An 18,272-nucleotide genomic window follows, 5' to 3' on the forward strand; every position below is an offset into this window, starting at 1 on the left:
CAGTAATTCAGAGCTGCTATATATTCAGAGATCTATTCCCAAGTATCTATTAATTCCAGCTAGGTTTCAATCTCCATATGATATAATAGATATTATGGCCATATTTTAGAAATCAGTACAAGGTCATATACAGTTGTATTTTATTACCATGATGCTGCCTTATTATATATACAGTACTTTGCTTCATGCATGTCGGAATGTGAGTCATAGTAGCAAAATCAATGTACCTATAATAGAGGCACATTAAAATAATATGTATATATTAAGCACTCCTCATGCAGCGCACCTCTGATGCCAGGATCGGAATTACTAAGGTGCTGCCTGCACTATTTCTCTAATATCAGGTGAGGCTAAATGTTTTTTTTTATTATTTTTGGGCCAGCAGCCCCTTGACAGACAGCAGCATAGCACCCCTGCGCACCTACGCCGATGACAGCTGTGGATAACACGCACACAAAAAAATTGCTTTTCTTATTTTTGGGCCAGCAGCCCCTTGACAGACAGCAGCACAGCACCCCTGCGCACCTACGCCGATGACAGGTGAGGCTTTTTTTATTAACATTGGGGTGAACCCCTGAAAGAGGTAGCAGCCCCTTTACGGACAGCGCACAGCACCCCTGCACTGATGACAAGTGTGGCTAACACTAATTTTTTTATTTTTTTCACACTGGGGGTGGGTGAAGAGCACCCCTGAAGGACAGAGCACCCCCTGGACAACACAGCACTACAGCCAGCCAGCCCCTATGGACAGGGCAACAGCTAGCCCCTATAGAAAGGACAACATCCAGCCCCTATGGACAAGACAACAGCCAGCCAGCCTGCCCCAATGGACAGGACAACAGCCAGCCAGCCCCTTTATAGACAACAGCCAGCCCTTATGGATAGGACAACCGCCAGCCCCTATATGGGCAACAATAGTCAGCCCCCATGCACAGCGTCAGCGTGCAACAACAGTAGCACAGCACAGGTCCCAGCTCCCTCCCTCTTCACTCTCCACAACCAGAATGAAAAATGGCGGCAATCATGGGACCTTTATAGAATCCAAAACCCGCGAGAATCCGACAGCGGGGATGATGACGTTTGGCCTTGTTTTCAGATCCGAGTCAAGGGGCAAAAAATCTGAGTTGACTCGGATCTGCCTCGGATCCCCGAAGTACGGGTGGGTTCGGTTCTCAGGGAACCGAACCCGCTCATCCCTATAAACTACATTAACATAATGGCAGTCAGACACCAGCCTCGAGCATCCTGGAAGGAAATCACCTTCAATCCCAATAGTAGATAGACTGATAGGCAAGACACATTATGATGTGTGATACAGTATACAGTATATCATAGGTTGTCTATATTTATTCCCCAAACCTTTATGAGCAATGTAGACTGTTTATGGAGCAATGTGCTATTCTGTCTGTTTTTGTGTGTAATAGATAAAGGCCTATTCATTGTCCCATAAATTATACAAAAATAGGTCAAAATTAAGTGTAACCCTGGTTAAGGGTTAAAAGAAATAAGGTATTAGCAAAAATACATATAAAAAAAGTTATCTATACAGTGATATGTAATTGATTTATGTACATATTCTGAGATAAAAATATATACTGTATGTTTTATGTATTTACAGTTTATATGGTACTTGGTGGGGATGTGCCTCGGGATACGCATGCACTGTAGAAGAAGGGGCGGAGTGATATGGCTGTGAGTGGTTGGGTTCCTGTCAGGGAAAGAAGGTACAGAGAGAGATAAGAGGAGCTGCCAACAGACTGAGAGGGTCCCTCGAGTGCTCACCCTCCTGTGTCCCAGGCGGCAGCTGAGCGGTGGATAGACTGCCAGGCAAAGGGGGTGGAGTCGGAGAGGGAGCATGGAAACTGATAGGACCAATGGTTCCTGCCTTGCCGGAAATGTGCCGGCCATCAGTGCTGATGTGTGCCAGGAGTGGTACAGGACAGCGGCACCCTGAAGAAGCCATCTCCTGGGCTGGTGGCAGTGATGCAGAATGCAGCGGCTGTAGCATCCGGTGACCAGGGGTAGAGAGGGAGCTGTAGCTGTAGTCGGAAAGCAGCTGCTTGAAGTACTTCTGGTGGCAAGTTGGTAGTGGCTGTAGCACCCTACCACTAGTGAGTAATTTACTTACTCTGCACTCACCCAGGGCTTAGCAGCAGCACAAGTCAGGAGAGCTTGGAGTCATATGGATGTAATAGGGGAAATTACCATGGGCACAGTTTGAGGAGAAATTTGGGGGAGCCCTTTCAGATTCTGTTCCCTCCCCCCTTCTCCCACCAAACCCTCTGTTTCTGCATCCTAGCCCTCCCCACCCACACCCTAACCCTCCCCGTTAGTGCCTAAACATAACCCACTCCCTTGGAGCCGGAACCTAACCCTCCCCCTTAGTGCCTAACCCCCCTCACAGTGGTGCCTAAACCGAACCATCACTGCCCGCAGCTTAACCCCCCCCCCCGTTCGGGATGCCGGCTGCCGGGACTTCGGTGTCGTCATCTGAACTGGTGTCGGGATTTTTGAGCCGGTATTCTGTTCCAGGTCGGGACTCTGGCGCCGGGATTTCATCAGCCGGCATCCCGTACGTAGGTATCATAACTACATCCCCTGTACTGTATATACCTGTCACACAAAGGAGTACCAATATATATTAAGATGCTGTTGTTTATTCTGCAAGTGTAAAAGTTATTTTTTCCTGAAAAGCTCATATGTTGATTGCAGGACCTCAGCTCTGTTAGCAATAAAATGTAAACCTCATTTCCTTAAACAATTGGATAATATTCTGCAAGGAAAAAAAACAGGATATGTGTAATTTATTTCTAATAATACTAAACTGAGGACTCATAATACAACTTTATAATCTAAGGATTCTCCCTAGACTTATAGACTTTGGTATTAAGGAGTTTAAAGTGTATACGACAGCAGTTTATATATATATATTATAATGTACTGCATTACCATCTTGTTCAGTTAAAACGTGTATGTTTAAAGAATGTACTTTTACTTATGTTACTCTGTGATGGTAATGTCTGGTAATTAATTTGAACTTACATATAAATAAAATTGTTGAAACCATATATAACAGTGTATTGTTTACCTGGAAGAGCATCAAGAGATATCCAATGTCCTTGGATTGTGAGGAAAATTTGTAAGCATGGGGTCCAGTCTTATATGTATATATTGTGTTGCGCCTATAATATACAGGTTGCATGATACATAACCCTACAGACACCTTAGGCTTATCCAGGCGAGCCTTAATGATTATATTCATTATTATAGTTAAGCTTGGGTCGGGGCACTGAAATACTAAAATGTACACCTCTTGATGGGAGGTTAAGGTTGCAGTGGCAAACGCAGGATTTCTAGAGGGGGGTTTCCAAATACTTGACTTTAGAACAAGTGTGGCGAGTCCATGTAGAGGGCATAATTAGCACTTAACCGGCTTTAATATGCGTCATACAAAGTGTATTGTGTGTCATAATTTCAGCATATACAGGAACAGCGATCACAATGAACCATTATATCATACTTGCCTACTCTCTCGGGACTGTCGGGAGCCTCCTGAAAATCGGGGGCCGCTCCCGACACCCCGCAAGACTAGGCAAGATGCCGGCTCCCCGCTAACCCCCGCGCCAGCCGCAAAAGTGGGCGGTGCGGGGGTGTGATGACGCGATTCAGCGCGAATCGCGTCATCATAGCCCCGCCCCTGCCTTATAATGCCAGTAATATTTGCATTATAAAGCGGGGGGCGGGGCCACTATGACGCGATCGCGTCGGCACGCCCCCGCTCCGCCTCTTTGACCCGCCCCCATCCTCCCTGCTGGACGGACCTGCCAGCCCCCTCCCGGATTCCCCTGCCGAGATGTCGGCAAGTATGCATTATATGCGGCAGTGGGGTCATCCTGCCTGAGCTGAATGTTTTTATTTTAGATGTGGGCACCATTCCAGACTACTGGAGCAAGTCCAGGAGTCTGGGGGAGCAGCAGAAGAACCTAGCACTGCCTTGGACATATATGTACATATTGGGCTCTATAAGAGTGCATCCTTAACAGTGCATGTTTTCCAGATCTCCTAGTTGGTGCACAGGTTATTTAATCATCACTGACTGATATGATACACGTTAAAAGATGCACAAGTGGTACTAATTATTTCATTTGTGATACTGGGGTCTATTTACTAAGTAGTGTTAGGAGACAGAGTGAAAAGTTATAAGGTGCCAGCCAATCAGCTCCCAATTGTCATTTTTCAAACACAGCCTGTGAGATGACAGTTAGGAGCTGATTGGCTGGCACCTTATCACTTTTCACTCTGTCTCCTGACACTGCTTATTAAATAGACCTCACAGAACATGCAGCACTAGTAACATTCTATTATATTATTATTTCTATTGTGGTCATGGTGTGTGCTGTGGAGGGGTGTTTCCAAGCAGCCGGAAACCCCCCTGATTTTGCCTATGGGTTGGGTACATTAGACTACAAGGGAGTTAGTAACTTGGTGTCCCCTTAGAGTAAAGGGGGGTTACATAAGTAATGGGGCCATTCATTACAAAGGTAATGCAGGTGATATCATGACTATCTCCTGTATACTTTTCACTGCTGATCTGGCAAACCGTCCCCATACTATAGTATGGAGACCAAAATTCATCAAGCTCTGTAAATACAAAATTTTTGGAACTTGACTGTGGGAACTGACGCCTCTTATTCATCACACAGTAGAGCCCCTTATACACATTAGGCCACATAGAGGACCTCATTCAGAGTCGGTCGTAGTGGCCGCACGGTCGTACGGGCTACGGCCGCAAAATCCATTCGTTAGCACTGCACCTCCTCTAGCTACCGACTGATCTGATCGAACGGACGAGGCAGTCGTAGTCAGGCATTGTCAGTCGCTGTATGCTAATTATGTTGTGATGGTTGCGGCCGTATGTGTTGCATATTGATGGTCACATGTCATGTTTACATGGACTATCGAACAGCTTGTTATTAGCTTGTTGTCAATTATCTAATTAAGAGTGTTTAACTCTTGCTGTTCTTTTTATTCAGCTTTTTTCATGTGTCAATAAACTTTATTGTTTTTTTTGTGGGTGTTTTCCCCGTTCTCGTTTTTTTTTACAAATTCCAAAACAAAGTAATGTTTATTATATGTGAATGTACTGTTGCTAATTGTGTTAACTTTAAAAATGCATGTGCATTTTGCGTTAGGATCATTTGCACTCTTATGTTTGCAATTGCACACTGCGTGTTTTATCCAATCTGTCAGGGCTCAGCCGGGGATCGGCGCCCGCTTACCGCACCGCCGGCTTCTCCTTTCATCCTGGGTGGTCGGTCGGCCTGCGCGACGGCGGGGGAGAAGCTGAGTATTCTCCCCACTTGCTGTGGCTTCCTGGAGGGCTGGTGTCCGGCATCACAAATCCGGACATGGGCGCCGCCATGACAGTCAGCCCATGTGACTGGATCCTTCTCCCTGATAGGCCCGTTCTCAGCTGATGCTGTGCACCTGTCTAAGGGTTCCCCTGGGTATAAAACTGTTCCACAGGTTATGGGAAATTGCCTGAACAACGGTTGTCTCCTAGCGTGCTTTAGTGAGTTCCCGGTCCAGGTTCCTATTCACCCGTACAGCTGCAGTGTTACCACCTTTACCTGTGTGCCTAAACATCTCTGGTGAATACCCGTGCAGCAGTGTGACCACCTTTACCTGTGTGCCTTTACGTCTTTGGTGAATACCCGTGCAGCAGTGTTACCACCTTTACCTGTGTGCCTTTACATCTTGGGTGAATACCCGTGCAGCAGTGTACCCACCTTTACCTGTGTGCCTATACGTCTCTGGTGAATACCCATGCAGCAGTGTTACCATCCCCACCTGTGTGCCCTACGTCTCCAGTGAACATCCGTGCTACAACATATACCGCCTCTACCCGTGTGCCTTCTATCTCTGGTGACGTCTCAAGTAACCGTGAGTTGCTTCCCACTTGTAATCCTTGTTGACGTTTGATCCTCGTGTCAAGGTGTTTTCCATACAGTATTTTAAGGGACTGTTTTGTGCCTAAGCAGGCATATCCTCGCTGGGCCACGGGTGTAGTGTCTCTATCCCTGCAGGGCTTGGGTACCTGGTCAAAGGACCACGACCTGCTCACGGGGTGCAGCTAAGCCCATATCCCAATTGGGGGGGTCACTGGCGAACACCATCCTGTGGGTTAGACTCCGCACCTTTGCCCAGGTCTCGCCAACACTCAAGACCTGTGGATAAGGAGAACGTACATCCAGGCCCCTCGTCTCAGCTTCTTTCCCCAACTTAGGCCCACCACGTCCTCTTCTCCAGTTTCTGACGTGACAGTTTGTTCAGGCCAAATGGAGGCTGCAGGATCCCAAGGTACTGGGTCACTGCAAGAGTTGACCTCTCGGATGGACAACCAGGAGGCGCAACAACAACAAGTGGCTCATTATTTACAGGAGCTCTCGAGGCAACTGGTTTCGATTCAAACCACGTTAGCTTCTATTCTCCCGGTTCCCCCGCCTGCGGTTCCTGTACCTTCTCCATCAGTCCCTCCACCAGTGGTTCCTACTCCCAAACCCCGACTACAGCTTGCCACTCCAGAAAGGTTTGATGGCGATCCCAGGCAGTGCCGCGGGTTCATCAACCAATGTGAAATCCAATTCGAATGTCTTCCCCAGAACTTTCCCACGTCTCGGGCAAAAGTAGCATATGTGATTTCATTATTAACAGGAGCAGCGTTAGACTGGGTCTCCCCTTTATGGGAACGGGCCGACCCCATCGTATCTACCTACGAGGAATTCGTTTCCGCATTTAAAAGAATTTTTTTTTTTTTTTTCATCATTAAATTTTTATTGAATATAGTACAAAATTTTTATGGGGTACAGAAAGAGAAAAAAAAGAGAAAAAAAAAAGGGGGGGGAACATACATAAAATAAAAGGATGTGGCAGTACACTTGAAGACATCAAACAAACAAAAAAAAAAAAAAAAAGGAACCAATAAAGGAACCATAGCTGCCTGAACATGTACTTAGATGTGCTAGTCCCGCTCTGGAGTCTCATTTAGATCAAAAGGAGAGGCACCCTGAGGAACCGGAGAGGGTAGGGATAGGGGTGGCGGTCCTCCATTTGTGACATACAGATACCAAGGATACCATTTTACAGTAGGGGATGAAATAGTCATAGAGTGAGGAACCTCCCTCGTCTCCATTTCAAAATGGGATTGTGTTTTAGTTATGACTTTGGCAAATGGGGGAGGGGAAGGGGATTTCCAACTCTGAGCGATAGTAGCTTTAGCAGAAATCAGAATATGGCCAAGAACATATCGGTCAGATTTGGGTACAGAGATTGGGTACCAGTGGAGAAGGGCGAGGGAAGGATCTGGGATTAAGGTGAGACCCAGGACATCTTTAATAAGATTGAACACTTCCTCCCAAAAGGGGCGTATTACAGGGCAATCCCAGAAGACATGAAAAATAGATCCATCAGAATGACAGAGACGCCAACAGAACTTTGAGACTGTAGGCCAAATTTTATGCAATCTAGAGGGTGTCAAATATAATCTATTTAAAAGTTTTACATACATCTCAATATGGTTAGTGCATTTAGATATAGACAAGGTAGAGAAATAGATAGTCTCCCATTGGGAGAAGGTAAAGGTACGTTGAAGATCTGCCTCCCACCGGAGCTGAGCAGGGGACTTAACCGTCGGGGCTATGGGGGAGAGTACGGAATACCAAAAAGATATTGCACCCCTAGAGGAGGGGTTATTAAATTTACTCAGAATTAGATGTGGTGGAGTCTGGAATACGGTAGGGCCGGTGTTCATCAGAGCATACCAATGTGTGAGTTGGAGATAGTAAAACCAGGCTGATGATCCCAATGGGTACTTAATGCACAAATCTGTGTATGATATTAAAGAGGACGGGGAAAGAAAGTCTGCGAAAGACACCATGCCCAAGGACATCCAGTAGGACAAATTGAGATTAGGCAAGATCCTGCTCAGCGCCCGAAGGGAAACATTTCTGGTAGGTAAGGCAAAATCGAAATGGGCCAAGAGACTGTTATCCCAAACTTTTAAAGTGTCCAATATTGTTTTAGGGAATAAAGGGGGTTGTGGTCGCAATCTATAAGGTATCCATAAAAGGTCAGGGAGGGGAAAGTGCCGCAGGAGTGCATGCTCCAGATCAACCCAGGGTTTGACTGCAGGAGGGAGAGACCAGTCACATATTTGAGAAAGAAGGGCCGCTTCATGATATCTAGTCAGGTCAGGGAGATTAAGGCCTCCCTGAGGTTTAGGACGAATCATGCGACTATAAGCCATTTTATGAGCTTTACCTTTCCAGATATATGAAACCATCAAGCGGCGCATCTGTTGCAGTAGCCTCCCTGGGACATCATATGGAATAGCACGGAATAGGTACATCAGTTTTGGTAAGAGCATCATTTTGAACGCCGCTATACGGCCCAACCAGGAGATCTCGTGGCTCATCCAGGCAGTGGCTAGAGAGGACAATTGCAGCAAAAGGGGAGCATAATTTTCAGTAAAGACACCATCAATAGAGGAAGGTATATTAATTCCCAAATAGGATAGGGAAGACTTTTTCCAAATAAAAGGATAACGACTCTTTAATGATCGTAAATAAGAAGGTGAAATATTAATAGGTAAAGCTTCAGTTTTTGTAACATTCAATTTATAATAGGATGCTGCGCTGTAAGTATCTAAAATGCCTTGGAGCGATGGCAGCGAAATCTCCGGGTCGGTGACAAACAACAAAACGTCATCTGCAAACAGACATAACTTATGGGAGGTATCATAAACAGAGAGCCCTGGGAACTCAGATGATTGTCGAATCTTTTGCGCAAGAGGTTCTATGGCCAACACGTATATTAGTGGAGAGAGTGGGCACCCCTGTCTTGTGCCGTTAGAGATTGAGAAGGGTGAGGAGAGAAATCCATTACTAAAGACACGAGCAGAGGGATCAGAGTAAAGGGCATTAATGGATCGGAGAATATCGCCCCGAAATCCATACCGATGTAAAACCTGACGCATATAGTCCCAGTGAAGCCGATCAAACGCCTTCTCAGCGTCAAGGGATAAAAGAAGGCATTGTCCCTTATTGAACGATACCCAATCCACTAAATCCAAAACCCTTCGGGTGTTATCAGGAGCCTGGCGCCCATGGACAAACCCAACTTGATCAGGATGTATCAGACGGGGGAGCAGTGGGTTTAAACGATTGGCGATTAATTTAGCAAAAATTTTCACATCCGTATTAAGGAGCGCGATGGGTCTATAATTTTTACTCTCAGAGGGGTCTTTACCAGGCTTCGGGATGGTGACTATTTGAGCTTCTACCATTTCGGGTGGGAAGGATCCAATATCGGAAGCTTCCGTAAATAAATTTAGCAAAATTGGGGAGAGGGCTTCAGTAAATACAGAGTAAAAGGAGTTTGAAAAGCCATCAGGACCAGGGGCTTTGCCCCTGGGTAGTTTCTGAATGACTTCCTGAATTTCCTTCAAGGACCAAGGGGCGTTCAGAGACTCCAGGTCGTCCGCATCCAGGGAGGGAAAAGATAGGTTATCTAAGAAAGAGGATATAACAGTAGCTGAAGGTTGGGGGATTGAGGGATCCTCACGTAGATTATATAATTTTGCATAATAATCCGAAAATAAATTGGCAATGTCAAGAGGATTAAGGCATTTCGCTCCCGAGGGGGTTAATAAACATTTAATTCTATTGCGAGCTTGCTGGCCCCTCAGCTTCCGGGCTAGTAGGCGGGAGGCTTTATTACCGGCCGTATAGAACTTGTGTCGTAAACGTGAAAAAGCCGCCTGCATACGTGAGATAAAGAGCTTTTGGAGTTGCGTTCGCACTTCTTGGAGTTGTTTGCGCAATGCTCTAGTGGGATGATTTTGATTTTGGGACTCTAAGGACCGAAGGGACGTTTCCAGATTATTCTGTAATTCACGAGAGCGAGCCTTAAATTGAGCTCCTTTTTGAATGGAAGTACCACGGAGTACTGCTTTTAAGGCACACCAATGTGTGAAAACAGAAGTATCGGTAGGGGAATTAGTTTGAATATATAATTTAAGAGAATCTGTTAGGGCCTGCCGAGTCTCTGAGTCTTTTAATTGATACTCAGGAAGGCGCCAGGGACGCTTAGAGGAAATGTGTTTGCCTATACTCCAAATCCACAGGACAGGCGCGTGGTCAGACCAAGCAATAGGGAGGATTTTAACCTTTTTAGTAGATTGTAGAGTTCGTTTATCCAGAAGGACTAAATCGATTCTGGAGTAACTATTGTGGACCGAAGAGTAAAAGGTATAATCCCTCTCATCAGGTAGATAAGTACGCCAAGCGTCATACAAATCATATTCCGCCAATAATTTCTTAAAGGCCAGCGATGGGCCCGTTACACGAGGGGAAGAGGAATGTCCCTGCGGCGAGGACCTGTCTAGTTTAGGATCGAGGACTAAATTAAAGTCACCCAGCAAAATGAGAGCACCTTGTCTAACTTTAGATATTTCCTCAAAGGTGTCTCGTAAAAAGGGAACCTGTCGGGAATTGGGGGCATATAAAGATACTAAAGTAACTAAAGTCTCCTCAACTTTCCCAATGAGAATAAGAAACCTGCCATTCCCATCTTCCACTTTCCTATGTAATTCAAATGGAGTGTTAACATGGAACAGTATAGCAACTCCATTACGTTTGAGAGGGCTTTTAGCAGTATAACATACAGGGTATCTATGATCCTTAAATACGGGGGGGGGCTGAGGATGAGAAGTGTGTCTCCTGGAGAGCTACAATATTAGCCTTATGATGATGAAAAGTAGAAAGAGCCAAGCGTCTCTTTTGTGGGGAATTAAGCCCCTTGACATTTAGCGAAAGAACCTTAACCATTGGGACATTGAAAACAGTGCATAATGTAAGCTCCTCCAAGTATACATGTCAGACAGCAGCAAAACAAAAAGGAAAAGTTACAGATGTACATAAAAAAAAAAAAGAAGAAGGAGAAAAATAAAAAACAAAGGTAAAAAAGAAAAATAGAGAACCCAAAAGGCCCGGTATATCGGGCCACAGTAGTTGCCGTGAGAAAACAATACGGCAACATGGTTAACTTGTGGGGCGGGTCGTGACAATACCCATCCCTGAGACCTATTATGAGACATAATATAAACATATAATGATATAACATATTTACCTACCCCTCTCCATCCTAACAACAGGGAGATAGTCCCAATACATATTATGATGGAAAAGAGGATAGGAGGAGGGGAAAGGGATTATTGTAGTCAAACAGTAAACCACTTATTGTAAACAAAACAATACACAGAAGTTGTAAATAAACAACAGACCTTTACACCAGTAAGTTCTTATGAAACGACATAACATGAAACGACTGCAAAAGAAATCCAAATCTGTATCTATGAAAGAAACAGAGTTCTGACGTTGGGAAAAAAGAAAAATGGAAGGGATTTCAGAAAAGGCAGCAAAAATCTGCTTCATCCCACTCGAGACCACTCCGATTGGATAGGGAGAGCTTGTGAAGGTGTAGGGATCGAGACCGGAATCTCCCATTCTGCTAGTAATTTAACGCCAGCTTCCGGGGAAGAGATTACAAATGTCGAGCCATCTTTTCGTACTAGGAGCTTCACCGGGAACCCCCATCTATACTGGATGTCGTTATCCCGAAGCGCCTTCGTAAGAGGTTGGAATGTCCTCCGTGTATTTATAGTATGAATCGAGAAATCAGGAAACAACTGTAGGTTATTAAGGACTTCCACATCTGTCGAATCACGTGCCGCCCTGAGTATCTCTTCTTTGATGTGAAAGAAGTGAAGTCGCAGGAGAACGTCTCTGGGAGAACCTGCTGGAGCTGAGCGGGGCTTAGGTAGGCGATGAATGCGGTCGATCAATAAGTCCCGAACTTCTACAGATGGCAATAGCTTCTGAAAGATATTTAAAGCAAAGGACTGAAGTTCTGAATTTGATACCGATTCCGGGACGCCTCTAATTTTAACGTTGTTCCTCCGGGATCTATCTTCTAAATCTGCCAATTTGTTTTTGACCGCCGTCAACTCCGTAAGGACCGAATTGTGAGAGGTTAGAAGGTCATTATGCGAGGAGACTAGTTCTTGCATCTTAGTCTCCAAGTTATTCGTGCGGTCTCCAATACCTGTCACTTCAGTAGTGAGTTGCTTAATAGACACTTGAAAGTCAGAGGTAAGGTCCGTGCGGAATGCCTGAAGCATTTGGTGAAGAGTGCGGACAGTAAGCGGAGCATCAGCAGAAATATCAAGGTTGACGTCAGGGACAGGAGAAGGAACAGCCTTAGTTGTCAGCGGAGATTTCCCAGTAGAAGAAGAATCGGTGGTTCTCTGTGCTACAAATTTAATAGGAGGCGCGAGAGTAGACAACTTGCCTCTTTTGTTGGGCATACTGGCGTCTTCGTATAGCAAATATGGGAAGATAGATGGTTACTGTTACCAACAGTGTAGTATTAGGTAAATATGGGCTGTGGAGGTCTCATAGGGATGAGAAAGTAAATCACTGAAAAAACATGACAGCAATGTATGCTATTATCCTGGTATGAGGAAGATATAGAGGAATGCAATGTTCATCCAATAGGGGGATTGTAGTATTGGAATGGATAGGGCATACAGAAAGTTGATAAGTGCAGAACCAGCAAGAAGCAAGTATGTTATGGGCATGTAGCCCTGATCCAAAATGGCGCCCTCGGCCTCCTCAGAGGCGTCTAATGGAGTCTGGTCAGCAGCAGCCCTGGGAGAGGAGAGAACCGGCACAGCTGAGGAAAGCAAGGACCAGGGGACGCACTCACCGCGACCAGGAGCGCCGGGCAGCGCCCGTTACAGCAGCGCCACGCGGGACCCCGCCGGAGCTCCAGGCCACGATCCGCGGCACCCGGATGGTAAGTAGATCCACTCAGAGGGATAAGGTCGGCCGGCGGGGGACAGCGGCTAGTAGAAGGCGACCCGGCATCCACGGCAGCCGCAGGGCAGCTCCGTGTGGAGTTTCGTCAAGCCGCGCGGCACTCCACGATCCGCCGCGGGCAGATGACCCAAAATTTAGGCCGCGGCTTCTGGCGCGAGAAGGCCTCTGGTCTCCCGCCTCCGCACCAACGATTCCGGGAAGGCTAATTTCACTTCCCCTGCACCTAGCTCCACCACAGCCAGTATGTGGGGTAAAAAAAAGTCCCTTTATATGCTGAGGAAGGGGTTTACAGGCTTCCTCGGACGGAGCTCCCGTACAGTGCTGCCACTCAGGTCTGCAGTCAGGCCACACCCCCCGCATTTAAAAGAATTTTTAACGAGCCAGGCCGTTCTGCATCTGCATCTTCTGACCTCCTCCGAGTGCGTCAGGGCACACGGTCCGTGGGGCAGTATGTAGTCCAATTTCAGACCCTGGCATCAGAATTAAAATGGAACGAGGAAGCTCTTAAAGCGTCCTTCCTTCATGGACTCTCTGAGAGGATGAAGGATAAGCTTGCCTCCAGAGATTTGCCAGAATCCTTCGCTGACGTTCTCTCTCTCTGTATCAAAATTGACCTTCGCCATCGGGAAAGATGGGCTAGTAGGGGAAGAGGTGAACGTCTACCAGTCCGTTCTTCTGCTGTTAGTCCGCCTATACCCACCCTAGCTAGTGAAGAGGAACCGATGCAGGTCAACAGAGCCAAACTCACCCGGCAGAGCGCAATAGACGCTTCAAAAATAAATTGTGTATCTATTGCGCTGCACCTAACCACATTCTGAAGAATTGTCCTTTACTTGCGGGAAATGCGAAACCCTGACTGAAGTAGGGAGCATTCAGTTGGGGGTTATTCTCAAGCCATCCCAATTATCCGAGAGTCTTTTAGTAGTGTCGCTTTCCCATAACTCCAGGACAAGAAAGGTTCACGCCTTAATTGATTCTGGAGCCGCTGGTAATTTTATTGCAGAGAGATTGATTCACGCCTTGGGTGTTCCAGTCGTTTCCCTACCTAATAAATTGTTACTGTCCGGTCTAGATGGTAAAACTCTGGTGGGGCTACCCATTTCTTTGCTCTCTCATCCTGTGTCTGTCCAAATTGGGTGCCTACATCATGAAATGCTGGAATTTTTTGTGTTACCCGAATCCTCCTATGAGCTGGTATTAGGGCTGCCCTGGTTGAGAAAACACAATCCTGTCTTCGACTGGGATGCTATGCAAATCCTATCCTGGGGTTCACAGTGTTTCCAAGATTGTTTGACCAAGGTCGTTCCAGTATGTAACCAAGCGACGGTTTCCAACCCGGCTAAGAAGTCCCTTCGACCAGAGTCTTCTAAACATTCCCCCCAGCCGGGTTTGCCCGAGGCTTATCAAGACTTTGCTGATGTATTTTGTGAACAAGCTGCAGATAAACTTCCTCCGCATCGACCTTGGGATTGTGCCATCGATTTGCTTCCCGGGAAAAGTCCTCCACGTGGCCGTGTTTACCCTTTGTCCGTGCCTGAGACCGCGGCCATGGAAGAATACATTAAGGAAAACCTTGCTAAAGGATTCATTCGGCCTTCTTCTTCTCCTGCAGGGGCAGGTTTCTTTTTTGTAGGGAAAAAGGATGGTGGACTCTGCCCCTGTATAGACTATCGAGGATTAAATCAAATCACCATAAAGAATCGGTACCCTCTACCTTTCATTTCAGAACTGTTTGACAAGGTTCAAGGGGCTCAAGTTTTCACGTAGCTGGATCTACGTGGTGCGTATAATCTGATTCGAATTAAAACCGGGGACGAGTGGAAGACCGCGTTCAATACCAGAGACGGACACTTCGAGTACCTCATAATGCCCTTCGGTCTTTGTAATGCACCAGCTATTTTTCAAGGTTACGTCAACGAGATCTTCCGGGATATTCTTCATAAATTTGTTGTGATTTATCTCGATGACATTTTAATCTTTTCCAGAGATTTACAGAGCCATCGTCTTCATGTACGGGAGGTATTGTTCCGCCTTCGCACTCATCACCTCTTTGGGAAACTTTCCAAATGTATGTTTCACCAAACTTCAGTACCTTTTTTAGGCCATATTATCTCTGGGGGGAGTCTCCAGATGGATCCTGATAAACTAAAAGCAATCTCTGAATGGCCCCTGCCTACTTCTTTAAAAGGTACTCAGCGTTTCCTAGGATTCGCTAACTATTATAGGAGGTTTATTCCACACTTTTCTACACTGGTAGCACCGATTACCTCCCTCACAAGGAAAGGAGCCAATCCTTCTAAATGGTCTGTTCTAGCAGTACAAGCCTTTCAAAACCTAAAAGGTGCCTTTTCTCGAGCTCCCATTCTCTGTCAGCCTCAAATAGACAAACCATTCATTGTGGAGGTGGACGCATCCTCCGTTGGAGTAGGCGCGGTATTATCTCAGTCTGCTGAAGATGGGAAGATGCATCCCTGTGGATTTTTCTCCTGTAAGTTTTCCCCTGCTGAGAGGAATTATATTATAGGTGACCAAGAACTTCTGGCCATGCGCCTAGCCTTAGAGGAATGGCGGTATCTTCTGGAAGGGGCCAAATTTCCTGTCACGATTATTACAGACCATAAGAATCTGATCTGCAAACTGCACACCGGTTGAATGCCAGGCAGGCACGATGGTCACTTTTTTTTTCTAGGTTTGATTTAAAACTCCAGTTTCGTCCTGGTGTGTTGAACAAGAAGGCCGATGCATTATCTTGCTCCTTCATGACTAACTTGGAGGAGGAGGAGTGTTCTCAAGTTCGTTCCATTTTTGACCCAATTGTATTTGCTCCTACTCAAGTAGTGTCCTTGCCACCTGGGAAACTTTTTGTACCTCCTAATTTACGTAAAAAATTGCTGGTTTGGGCTCATGCATCCTTGTTCGCAGGTCACACTGGAATCACCAAAACCTACCAGTTCTTACTTCGATCGTACTGGTGGCCGACCATGAAGAAGGATGTCACGGAGTTTGTCCGCTCCTGTATCAAATGCGCCCAACATAAGACTCCGCGTAGACAGATGGTTGGTCCTCTTCATCCCTTATCTATCCCAACTGCTCCATGGACCCACATCTCAATGGATTTTATTTCTGAATTACCTCGGTGCAAGGGACATAACACGGTATGGGTGGTCGTGGATCGCTTTCTAAAATGGCACATTTTATCCCGCTCGTTGGCCTTCCTTCTGCTCCTCAATTAGCAAAAATTTTCATTCGAGACATCTTCAGATTACACGGTCTCCCCAGGGAAATAGTCTCTGATCGAGGTGTTCAGTTTACAGCCAAATTCTGGAGAGCCCTGTGTAGTACCTGTGGAATCAAACTGAACTTTTCCTCAGCCTACCACCCACAGTCGAATGGTCAAATGGAAAGGGTCAATCAAGAGCTAGAGACCTTCATTAGGCTCTTTGTGTCATCTTCCCAGGATGATTGGGTGGACCTCCTGCCATGGGCAGAGTTTTCTCATAATTTTAAATTCCATTCTTCCTCTAAATCCACTCCTTTTTTTACGGTTTTTGGTAGACATCCACGAGTTCCAGATTTCCAGAAGCTTCCATCTATAGATGTTCCAGCCGTGAATCAAGAGATTCAATCCTTTTCAGTTTTATGGAATAAAATTCACCTATCTCTAAAGCAATCTTCTAGGAATTACAAGAAATTTGCGGACAGGAGACGTTTGGCGGTTCCTCTGTTGAGAGTCGGGGACAGGGTCTGGTTATCTTCCAAAAATATTCGCTTAAGAGTCCCGTCCATGAAACTCGCTCCGCGTTTTATTGGTCCATATCGTATCATTAAGATAATCAGTCCAGTAACTTATAAATTGGAACTTCCTCCTCAAATGAAGATTTCAAATACTTTTCACGTTTCTCTCTTATGACCCCTGGTGCTCAATCGTTTTCAGAATTGTTCCCATAAATTGCCTCAAGTCAAGACATTACAAGGCACTAAATTTGAGGTGGAAAAGATCTTGGATTCCCGGCACAGATTCAACACCCTTCAATATCTCATCGATTGGAAGGGCTACGGCCCCGAGGAAAGGGCCTGGATCAGAGCCTCTGATGTACACGCTCCGCGACTAATCCAGAGTTTTCATAGGCGATTTCCAGATAAGCCTGTTGAGTGTTCAGTGCCCACCCTTAAAGGAGGGGGTACTGTCAGGGCTCAGCCGGGGATCGGCGCCCGCTTACTGCACCGCCGGCTTCTCCTTTCATCCTGGGTGGTCGGTCGGCCTGCGCGACGGCGGGGGAGAAGCTGAGTATTCTCCCCGCTTACTGTGGCTTCCTGGAGGGCTGGTGTCCGGCATCACAAATCCGGACATGGGCGCCACCATGACAGTCGGCCCATGTGACTGGATCCTTCTCCCTGATAGGCCCGTTCTTAGCTGATGCTGTGCACCTGTCTAAGGGTTCCCCTGGGTATAAAACTGTTCCACAGGTTATGAGAAATTGCCTGAACAACGGTTGTCTCCTAGCGTGCTTTAGTGAGTTCCCGGTCCAGGTTCCTATTCACCCGTACAGCTGCAGTGTTACCACCCTTACCTGTGTGCCTAAACATCTCTGGTGAATACCCGTGCAGCAGTGTGACCACCTTTACCTGTGTGCCTTTACGTCTTTGGTGAATACCCGTGCAGCAGTTTTACCACCTTTACCTGTGTGCCTTTACGTCTTGGGTGAATACCCGTGCAGCAGTGTACCCACCTTTACCTGTGTGCCTATACGTCTCTGGTGAATACCCGTGCAGCAGTGTTACCATCCCCACCTGTGTGCCCTACGTCTCCAGTGAACATCCGTGCTACAACGTATACCGCCTCTACCCGTGTGCCTTCTACCTCTGGTGTCTCAAGTAACCGTGAGTTGCTTCCCACTTGTAATCCTTGTTGACGTTTGATCCTCGTGTCATGGTGTTTTCCATACAGTATTTTAAGGGACTGTTTTGTGCCTAAGCAGGCATATCCTCGCTGGGCCACGGGTGTAGTGTCTCTATCCCTGCAGGGCTTGGGTACCTGGTCAAAGGACAGCAACCTGCTCACGGGGTGCAGCTAAGCCCATATCCCAATTGGGGGGGTCACTGGCGAACACCATCCTGTGGGTTAGACTCCGCACCTTTGCCCAGGTCTCGCCAACACTCAAGACCTGTGGATGAGGAGAACGTACATACAGGCCCCTCGTCTCCGCTTCTTTCCCCAACTTAGGCCCACCACGTCCTCTTCTCCAGTTTCTGACGTGACACAATCAAATCTGACCTTATTTTTCGGGTCACATGATTAAAGGATTGGCCAATAGTGGTTTTTTTTAGGAAACT

Source organism: Taudactylus pleione, unplaced genomic scaffold, assembly GCF_031769625.1.
Source record: "Taudactylus pleione unplaced genomic scaffold, aTauple2 ptg000114l, whole genome shotgun sequence".
In the NCBI taxonomy this organism is placed as follows: domain Eukaryota; kingdom Metazoa; phylum Chordata; class Amphibia; order Anura; family Myobatrachidae; genus Taudactylus; species Taudactylus pleione.